Below are 9,456 nucleotides of genomic sequence, written 5' to 3'. Positions count from 1 at the left end.
GGAGGACGCACGCGTTGGCCGGCGGAGTGGTGCGGCGAAGGCGAAATGGTCGAGGAACCGCCGGAAGAAGGTTGAAGCCGGCAGGCCCAGCCCGCGGTCGAGATGCGCGCCGAAAACGACGCGCTCGCCGGGCTCCGGCTTGGGCTCCGTCTCCTTGCCAGGCTCCCGCGTGATCACCGACCGCGGGATCCGCCGGAGGCGCACCGAGCGCTCGATGTCGTCCTCCCGCATGTAGGAGCCCCTCCAAGATCCGGCCGGGGACGCCATTGACGAGGCCGAAGAAGAAGAAGACGACCAAGAAAGGTGGAACGGCGAGGAGGAACCTTGCGACCGCGGCGGCGACAGCGGCGGCTGCGGACGCTCCGTCGAGACGCGCGGCCCCGTGGCGCCGGATTGATGGCGCGGTGGCGGCGGAACGGTGAAGTTTCGGCCGCCGGAGTTCGCCAGCGGAAGACGTTCGCCGGAGCAGCGAAGAACTTGGGCGCGCGGAGAGCGACGGAGGCAGGGGCGCGAGGAAGAAGAAGTGAGCAAGTGCCGCCTCGGTACCCTCCCCCGCGGCATTTATAGCCGACCGCGGCGGGCAAGTTGGCCTCCACGTGGCAATCGTGGGCCACGTCTCCGGATTTCCTGCGCCGTAACTCCTCCCACGATCGCTACGGTTGCCAGAAACGGCCACACCACGTCGCCCACGACCGCACCGGATCCGGAGGGACATTGATGTGACCAGACGAACCGACGGCCAGGCCAGGCGTCGGACCGGTCAAGTCGGGCGCGAGGGCCGAGCGCGGCGGAGACTCCGGCGCGCAGCAAGCCGGAGCCGGACGAAAAGTTCCACTTGAACCAAAACTCTTCAGCAAGGCGGAGGCGCCATCAAATCTTGCAAGAAAGCAAAAACTATACAAGTGTAAAAAGCGGCCGGCTAGAAGCAGCCGGCAAGAACGAGCCGGATGAGGGCGCAGCCGGCTGAATGGAAATCCTCAGTCGGCCCCTCCAAGTGCCGTCAAATATGTTCAAGAAGCCAGGAAAACCTGCCTAGGTCCTTCTAAACGCAGGACCTTGCCGGCTTCGGGGGCTGATGTCGGGGGAAGACCCGGGTAGGGCAATGGACGCGGAGCAGCCGGCCGACCACGAGCGGCTCGCGGCAAAGGCCGGCTGAGGAGCAGCGAGTCGGCGCCGTGGCCGGCTGGTCCGGAAGTCGGGCGGCTCTAGGTCCTAGTCGGCCTAGCTACGGCCGCCAATGCTGTAGTTGGGCCGGCTTCTACAAGCCATATCCGACTGGGGGTCTGTACCTCAGACCGACTCGAGGCTGGCGAGTCTTGCACTGGAAGGAACCGGGTTGGTGATCCGGGTTCCCAAAGTCCACGGCCGACTTCATCCTCCGTAAAGCGCGGGGCACTCGTGGAGCAATAGTGCCACGCGCCGGACAGGCCATCATGGCTTACGACGCGCCGTGCGGCTACAGTGGGCTGACGGCGACGAGACACCTCCTCTCCATACCGCCGACCCGGGCAGCCGGATGGGACGAGCCACGACGCCTCAGACGGCTCCCGACGTCACCGCCTCGGGAAGGAGCGGGAGCCGAGCCGGCCAAGCCGGCCAGTAGACTATAGGGTCTTATATGTAAAGTGCCGGTGCCTATATAAGCCGCACTACCCTCTCGTGCGGGGACGATCGAACACTTATTGCTTTCACCTACCTACAGACGCTGCCCGTGAGAGAGACCATCGTCTCCCTTAGCCTCTCGGGGCCAGCTGGGATACAGCTCTAGGAGCACCATTGTCACGTGTGATTACCATATACACTCATAGCAGGAGTAGAGGTTTTACCTCCACCGGAGGGCCTCGAACCCGGGTACGTCGCCGTGTCGCTCGTGCCCAAACCCGCTTCCGGATACCGCCGTGAGATCTCTCAGGAGCCCCTTCGATTAGCCACCCTATGGCATATGCCGTGACGATACCACGACACCAATTACAAGGGCTCGTGCGAAGCTACTTAAACAACAGGTGAACTTGTTTCTAAACGGTACTTTGATTGATGAGAACTTTATACTGCCTAAGTCCTATTACTTATGTATCATCAGGTATCAAGAGGAGACGAGCATCGCACGAGGAGTAGAGGAGAAGCTAGACATGAAGACGTACGTCAAGATGGACGTGAAGCTGGACATGGAGCTGGACATGAAGATATCTCATGGACGCGCGAGGGAGGAGCGGGAGGCATGTGCAAAAGGAGAAGTCGACGTCCAGGCCGGTCCAGCGCCCGGTTAGACCGGCCTCTAGACCGGCCAGTCCGGTCCCTGGCCCGGTTGACCGCCGCCAACCGGATGCATCATACCGGAACCCAACCGGACGAATTTTGCGAACTTCCCGGTTGCCGACCGGTTGACCGGATGCCGGACCGGTCGACCCGGTCCCCGGCCCGGTTGACCGGATTCCGGACCGGATTCGTCCGAGTCTGTCTCCAACCAGATCTATTCCGGGTCGGTTATTCTTGTATCTTTTCGACCGGAAGTCGTCCCGAAGCCTATATAAGTGCCCGTGACGCCCCTCTAGCTGCTTTAGACCACGTTTAAGATAAACCCTAGTTCTTAGTTGTTTGCTCTAGCAAAACTATTGAATCCCTACACCATATTGCTTGATATTGTGTAGAGCCTGAAAAAGTCTTGTGTGTGGAGTTGTGAATATCTTGCAGGGTTGAGAGCTGTTGCATTGGCGACAGGGACCAATCGAGAGATCTCGTTGCGTCATAGACGTTATCATTCACTTCACCGTCGTGTTTCTCCGCTGCCATCACCCCGTGATCATCATCACCGCCGTTGCTTACTGAGAAGATCGGGCCACCCCTTGCCAAATTTTGGTTTGCATGATTGGTCTCTCTAAGGTCTAGATATTTTCTGGTAAAAGTGTTTGAGCAACAAGGAAGATAGTGTAGAGTCTTATAATGCTTGCAATATGTTCTTATGTAAGTTTTGCTGTACCGGTTCATAGTTGTGTTTGCTTCAAACAACCTTGCTAGCCAAAGCCTTGTATTGAGAGGGAATACTTCTCGTGCATCCAAAACCTTGAGCCAAAACCCATGCCATGTGTGTCCACCATACCTACCTACTATGTGGTATTTTTCTGCCATTCCAAGTAAATACTTCATGTGCTACCTTTAAACAATTCAAAACTTTATTACTCCTTATTTGTGTCAATGTTTTATAGCTCATGAGGAAGTATGTGGTGTTTTATCTTTCAATCTTGGTGGGCAGCTTTCACCAATGGACTAGTGGCTCATCCGGTTATCCAATAATTTTGCAAAAAGAGCTGGCAGGGGGGTTCCCAGCCCCAATTAATTAACTTTCATTAATAATTATCTTCACATGTTTTGCCCTGATTCATCAGTAAGCAACTTAATTTTGCAAATAGACACTCCTTCATGGTATGTGAATGTTGGAAGGCACCCGAGGATTCGGTTAGCCATGGCTTGTGTAAGCAAAAAGTTGGGATGAGTGTCATCCATAAATAAAACTAAAATACATGTGTAAACAAAAGAGAAGAGGGATGATCTACCTTGCTGGTAGAGATAACGTCCTTCATGGGAGCCGCTCTTTGAAAGTCTCGTTTGGCAAGGGGGTTAGAGTGCCCACTACCATTTGTTGACAACAACAAACACCTCTCAAAACTTTACTTTTATACTCTCTATATGATTTCAAAACCTAAAAACCTCTAGCACATGATTTAATCCCTGCTTCCCTCTGCGAAGGGCCTTTCTTTTTTACTTTATGTTGAGTCAGTTTACCTACTTCCTTCCATCTTAGAAGCAAACACTTGTGTCAACTCGTGCATTGATTCTTACATACTTGCTTATTTGCATTCATCATATTACTTTGTGTTGACAATTATCCATGAGATATGCATGTTGAAAGTTGAAAGCAATTGCTGAAACTTAAATCTTCCTTTGTGTTGCTTCAATGCCTTTACTTTGAATTTATTGCTTTATGAGTTAACTCCTATGCAAGACTTTTTGATTCTTGTCTTGAAAGTACTATTCATGAAAAGTTTTGCTATATGTTATCTATTTGTTAGCAAACTATAGATCGTTGCCTTGAGTCACTTCATTCATCTCATATGCTTTACAATAGTATGATCAAGATTATGTTAGTAGCATGTCACTACAGAAATTATTCTTTTTATCGTTTACCTACTCGAGGGCGAGTAGGAACTAAGCTTGGGGATGCTTGATACGTCTCCAACGTATCTATAATTTCGGATGTTCCATGCTAGTTTTATGAAAATATCTACATGTTTTGCTCACACTTTATAATGTTTTTATGCGTTTTCCGGAACTAACCTATTAACAAGATGCTGAAGTGCCAGTTCCTGTTTTCTGCTGTTTTTGGTTCCAGAAAGGCTGTTTGGGCAATATTCTCGAAATTCGACGAAACAAAGACCAAACATCATATTTCACCGAGACGGACCAGAACACCGAAGGAGAGTCGGAGGGGAGGCCCAGGGCTCCCAAACCACAGGGGGGCGCGGCCTGGAAGGGGGGCGCCACAGCCTATGGTGTGGGCTCCCCAGGCACCCCCTTGCACCGCCTCTTCGCCTATAAAATCCCTCGCGACGTAAAAACCCTACACCAATTGACGAAACTCCAGAAAGACTCCAGGGGCGCCGCCGCCATCGCGAAACTCCATTTCGGGGACAGAAGTCTCTGTTCCGGCACGCCGCCGGGACGGGGAAGTGCCCCCGGAAGCCATCTCCATCAACGCCACCGCCTCCATCATGCTCCGTGAGTAGTTCCCCCATGGACTACGGGTTCTAGCAGTAGCTAGTTGGTACTCTCTCTCCCATGTACTTCAATACAATGATCTCATGAGCTGCCTTACATGATTGAGATTCATCTGATGTAATCGGTGTTGTGTTTATTGGGATCCGATGGATTGTTACATTATGATTAGTCTATCTATAAAGTTTGTGAAGTTATTGTTGTTGCTATCTTGTTGTGTTTAATGCTTGTCACTAGTGCACGAGTGGCATGATCTTAGATTTAAGCTCTATACTTATTGCTTAGATTGTATCTACAAGTTGTTTGCACATGTCTATGTCCGGAACCCGAGGCCCCAGAGTGACAAAGAATCGGGATAACTGGAGGGGAAGGCGTAGATATGAGGATCACATGTTTTCACCAAGTGTTAATGCTTTGCTCCGGTGCTCTATTAAAAGGAGTACCTTAATTACCGCGTAGATTCCCTTGAGGCCCTGCTGCCACCGCGCTGGTAGGACAAAAGATGTTATGCAAGTTTCTCATTGCGAGCACGTATGACTATATATGGAAAACATGCCTACATGATTAATAATCTTGATGTTCTGTCTTAATATATGCTATTTCAATCCTATCAATTGTCCAACTGTAATTTGTTCACCCAACACTTGTTATTGGAGAGTTACCACTAGTGAAGATAGCTGGGAACCCCGGTCCATCTTTCATCATCATATACTCGTTCTATATGTCACTGGAAGTAGTATCAACTATTTTCTGGTGCCATTGCCTCTGTGTTATTGTTACTGCTGCTGTGTTATTGTTACTACTGCTCTCATATTACTGCTGCTTTCACATCACCCCTGTTACTAGTGCTTTTCCAGGTGCAGCTGAATTGACAACTCAGTTGTTAAGGCTTATAAGTATTCTTTACCTCCCCTTGTGTCGAATCAATAAATTTGGGTTTTACTTCCCTCGAAGACTGTTGTGATCCCCTATACTTGTGGCTTATCAGTGACTCCATTTATCTTGGTTGTGTCGAACTATGTTCTTAGCTTTTATGTGGTTTGTGAACCTTATCTATGTGTATGGAACCTTATCGTTGTGTTTGGTAAACTCCGGATGTGAGTCTTTTATGGTTATCTATGAGTGCATGATCTATTTATATATATGCTTATCACTATGTTGTATTGCTAACCCATGGAAGACGGATGCAAGATATAGGGGGAGCTTCTTATGTTGTATTGCTCATAAATAGGGGGATCTCCTCTATATCTCTCACATTCTTGGTGTTTACGTTATTCATTCCTTGCAAATACTTGTGTTGTCGTCAAACACCAAAAGGGGAGATTGGAAGAACATTTCCCGCCCTTTTGGGTTTTGTGTGTTTGATGTCAACACTAGCTATATATTTATGTGTGTTGATGTAGACAGGTACAAGTTTTCATGAGATATACTTGACCGGTGGTATGGTATGGCTGTTCTGAAGTTTCTGAAGGCTTTTCATCTCGGCTGAAGTTCCGGCCCCAGCTGGCGGAACTTCCGCCCTATGCTTCCGACAGTGGCCTCTCGGCCACGGTTCTCTTTGCGGTTTTATTCCGACCGGAAGTTCCGGTGAAGAAGGCCGGAAGTTCCGGTCAGCGGAACTTCCGCCCAACTTCCGGGCAAGTTCCGGAAACGTCGAAATTGTGGCTCAGTATGTCCAGTAAGGTTTTCTCGCAATTCCGGAACTTGGCCGGAACTTGGCCGGAAGTTCCGCCCTAGTTCCGCCCCAATCTTTTTTGACTAGGTCGGCTGACGCGGAATCTTCCTGGCGGAAGTTCCGGCCCTCTTGGCCGGTACTTCCGGTGCCAGCCGGAACTTCCGGCCCTCCTGGCCGAAACTTCCGGTGTTACTGAAAATCGTCCAAATGGTCAGATCTGAGAGCTCCAATTATATAAATAGCTCTCTTCTCCAATGGGACAAGTTGCTCAATCATTGCACCAAAAATCTGCCAAGCTTCACCACCATTAGAGCCACCGCAAGAACACAAGATTTGCAAGATCTCCTTCCTCCCCCAACCAAAGCTCTTGATCTTTGGAGATTCGAAGGAGAAGACACTGATCTACATCCTCACCGAAGCGATTTACATTTCTCCCTCATTTGTTTGAGAGCCCTCTTGCTAGTGTTCCTCTTTGGATCCCTAGTTGATTTGTGTTGATGTATTGTTGTTGATTGTTGTGTTGTAACAGATTTGGGAGCCTCTAATTCAGTTGTGGATGTGTGCCCCAAGAACCTTGTAAAGGCCCGGTTTCCGCCTCGAGGAAATCCCTTAGTGGAAGTGGGCTAGGCCTTCGTGGCGTTGCTCACAGGAGATCTGAGTGAAGCCTTTGTGGATGTTGGTTTGGCTTTCGTAGCAACCACACTCCTCCAAACGTAGACGTACCTTCTTGCAAAGGAAGGGAACTACGAGAATCATCTCCGTGTCATCGCGTGCTCCACTCTCGGTTACCTCTATCCTATTCTATCTCCAAGATATTGCGTAGCTATATCTTGCTTAGTTGGTTACCTTGTCATATAGGTAAATTCACTTAGTTGCATATCTAGAGAATTTACCTTTGTGTCAAGCCTAAATTGAAAAAGAACTAAAAATTGGTTAGCACCTATTCACCCCCCCTCTAGGTGCGGCATACGATCCTTTCAATCGTTTACTGAAAGATGAACCATCCATGTCATTGGCACAACAGATAGGCAATCTAATTTAACATTGGACAACCGCAGGCGGGCATAGGCGAGGCGTTCAATCATCGTTGGGCCTTCCCCATGTGGTGACATTAATATGCGCCCCTCTCCCACCCATGCAATTACCGACATCCCACAGTTGCTGTCACTAGACCACTCAAAGCACTAGCGCAAATGCTACACAGACGATGTCTCAGGAAAGTAATGGAAGCGGCCTCCCACAAGGGTTGTGCGGTAGGGAGTGGGCTCCAGCCAACAATTTGAGGGTCAACGAAGTGTGGGCGCTCTACGTTGACGACGTCAACATCTCAAGAGGAGGCATCGTAGACAGAAGCGCCGGCCCTAGCGCGGTATCAAGGATGGGAAGGAAGAGAAGTTCAACTACAACTGGTTCTAGTACCAGCGCCGCCATGGCGGACTTTAGTTTAGTTTAGGTTTAAATTTAGGTTGAATTTTATTCTGTAAAATATAACCAAATATGAATAATATTTAAGTTCATGTTTGAATTTAAAAAAAAAACCCTGTTAGGGGCATGGCTCGGGAGGGACACCCCCATACGCGGCTAATAGTCACGGCGCCCCCATACCTCGATCCGACGACATGTGAGGGCGACTAGAGTTGCTCTAAGAGATTTATAGATAGGGTATAACAAGCAATACGGATGAGCGGAGAAATAAGTAAATATCACATGATTTTAGTTTTAAAAGTTTTAAAAGTAGACATACAATAACCGGCAAAATGAATAGGGTGGTCCGAACAAAGAACCATCTGATCTAAAGTCGGTGACACTTGCCACTGCCATTTAGATAAAACTGCATCTTGGTTGCAATGGAGTTTTAACCTGTTTTACACTTTCTTTTTAACGATCAATCAAATGAGGATTTCTAAAATTTAGATCCTTAGTGGACACACAAAAATACCAAACAGGTCCGTGCAAAAAAAAAAAAATTAAGCAGGCAGTACATCGTTTCACTATGTGAGATAATTATCATTCTGATTTTTCCTTAGTACGCATATAAACAAATTTGTAATGTTAAACAAATTTTCGGTCAAGATTTGGCCACTCCATTTAAATATATAAGTTTTTTCTCTACAAACATCAAGAGATCCTAATTCTACGGCCACTTGCACAGATTGCTTATACTACTCTTAATCAACTAGTATTGACTAAACTGGACCATTAGATCCGTTGATTGGACGGTTCATATTTTCTGATTCTTACCGTAAAAAGCCTCTTGTCAGACGTGCCTATGCGCCCCTAAAACAACATGTCACTTATGTATGGAATACCCTTTCACCGCGGCTATATGAAAGAAAGTGTAAGAAAGGGAAAACCATGCCGCCGGCGACCTTGAGGCTTTGAGCTTTACAACTATCTCAGACATGTGGGATGGTCTTATCAAGGACAAGCCACGTGGCCAGCATCATAGTATTAGCGGAAGGCTTATCTATGTCCTTTGAAACGCCTGAAAGAACCATAATAGACGGATCTTTCATATAGCTCTTTGTTAAAAAAATACTACTCTTAAAATCAACTAGTATTGACTAAACTAGACCATTAGATCTGCTGATTGGACGGTTCATTTTTTCCGATCCCTGCCGTAAAAAGCCTCTTGTCAGCTATGCATTTGCGCCCCTGAAACAACATGTCACTTATGCATGGAATACCCTTTCACCGCTGCTATATAAAAGATAGTGCAAGAAGGGAAAAACCATGCCAGCAACCTCGAGACTTTGAGCTTCAGAGCTATCTCAGACATGTGGGATGGCCTTATACAAGACAAGCGGCGTGGTCAGCATCTTAGTATTAGCGGAAAGTTTATCTATGTTCTTTGAAATGCCTCGAAGGAATAAAATAGACGGATCTTCACCGGCCAACGGCTAACTTAGAGGAGTTCCCGTGCGAGACTCCTGTGCTGCAACGGGCGATGTATAGGAGCGCCGGCGCTACCAACGTAACTCGTCTGTGAAAGGAGGAGACTTAGAAGAAGT

Source organism: Lolium rigidum, chromosome 6 (assembly GCF_022539505.1).
Source record: "Lolium rigidum isolate FL_2022 chromosome 6, APGP_CSIRO_Lrig_0.1, whole genome shotgun sequence".
NCBI classification, from domain to species: domain Eukaryota; kingdom Viridiplantae; phylum Streptophyta; class Magnoliopsida; order Poales; family Poaceae; genus Lolium; species Lolium rigidum.
Note: the sequence above shows the minus strand (reverse complement) of the source record.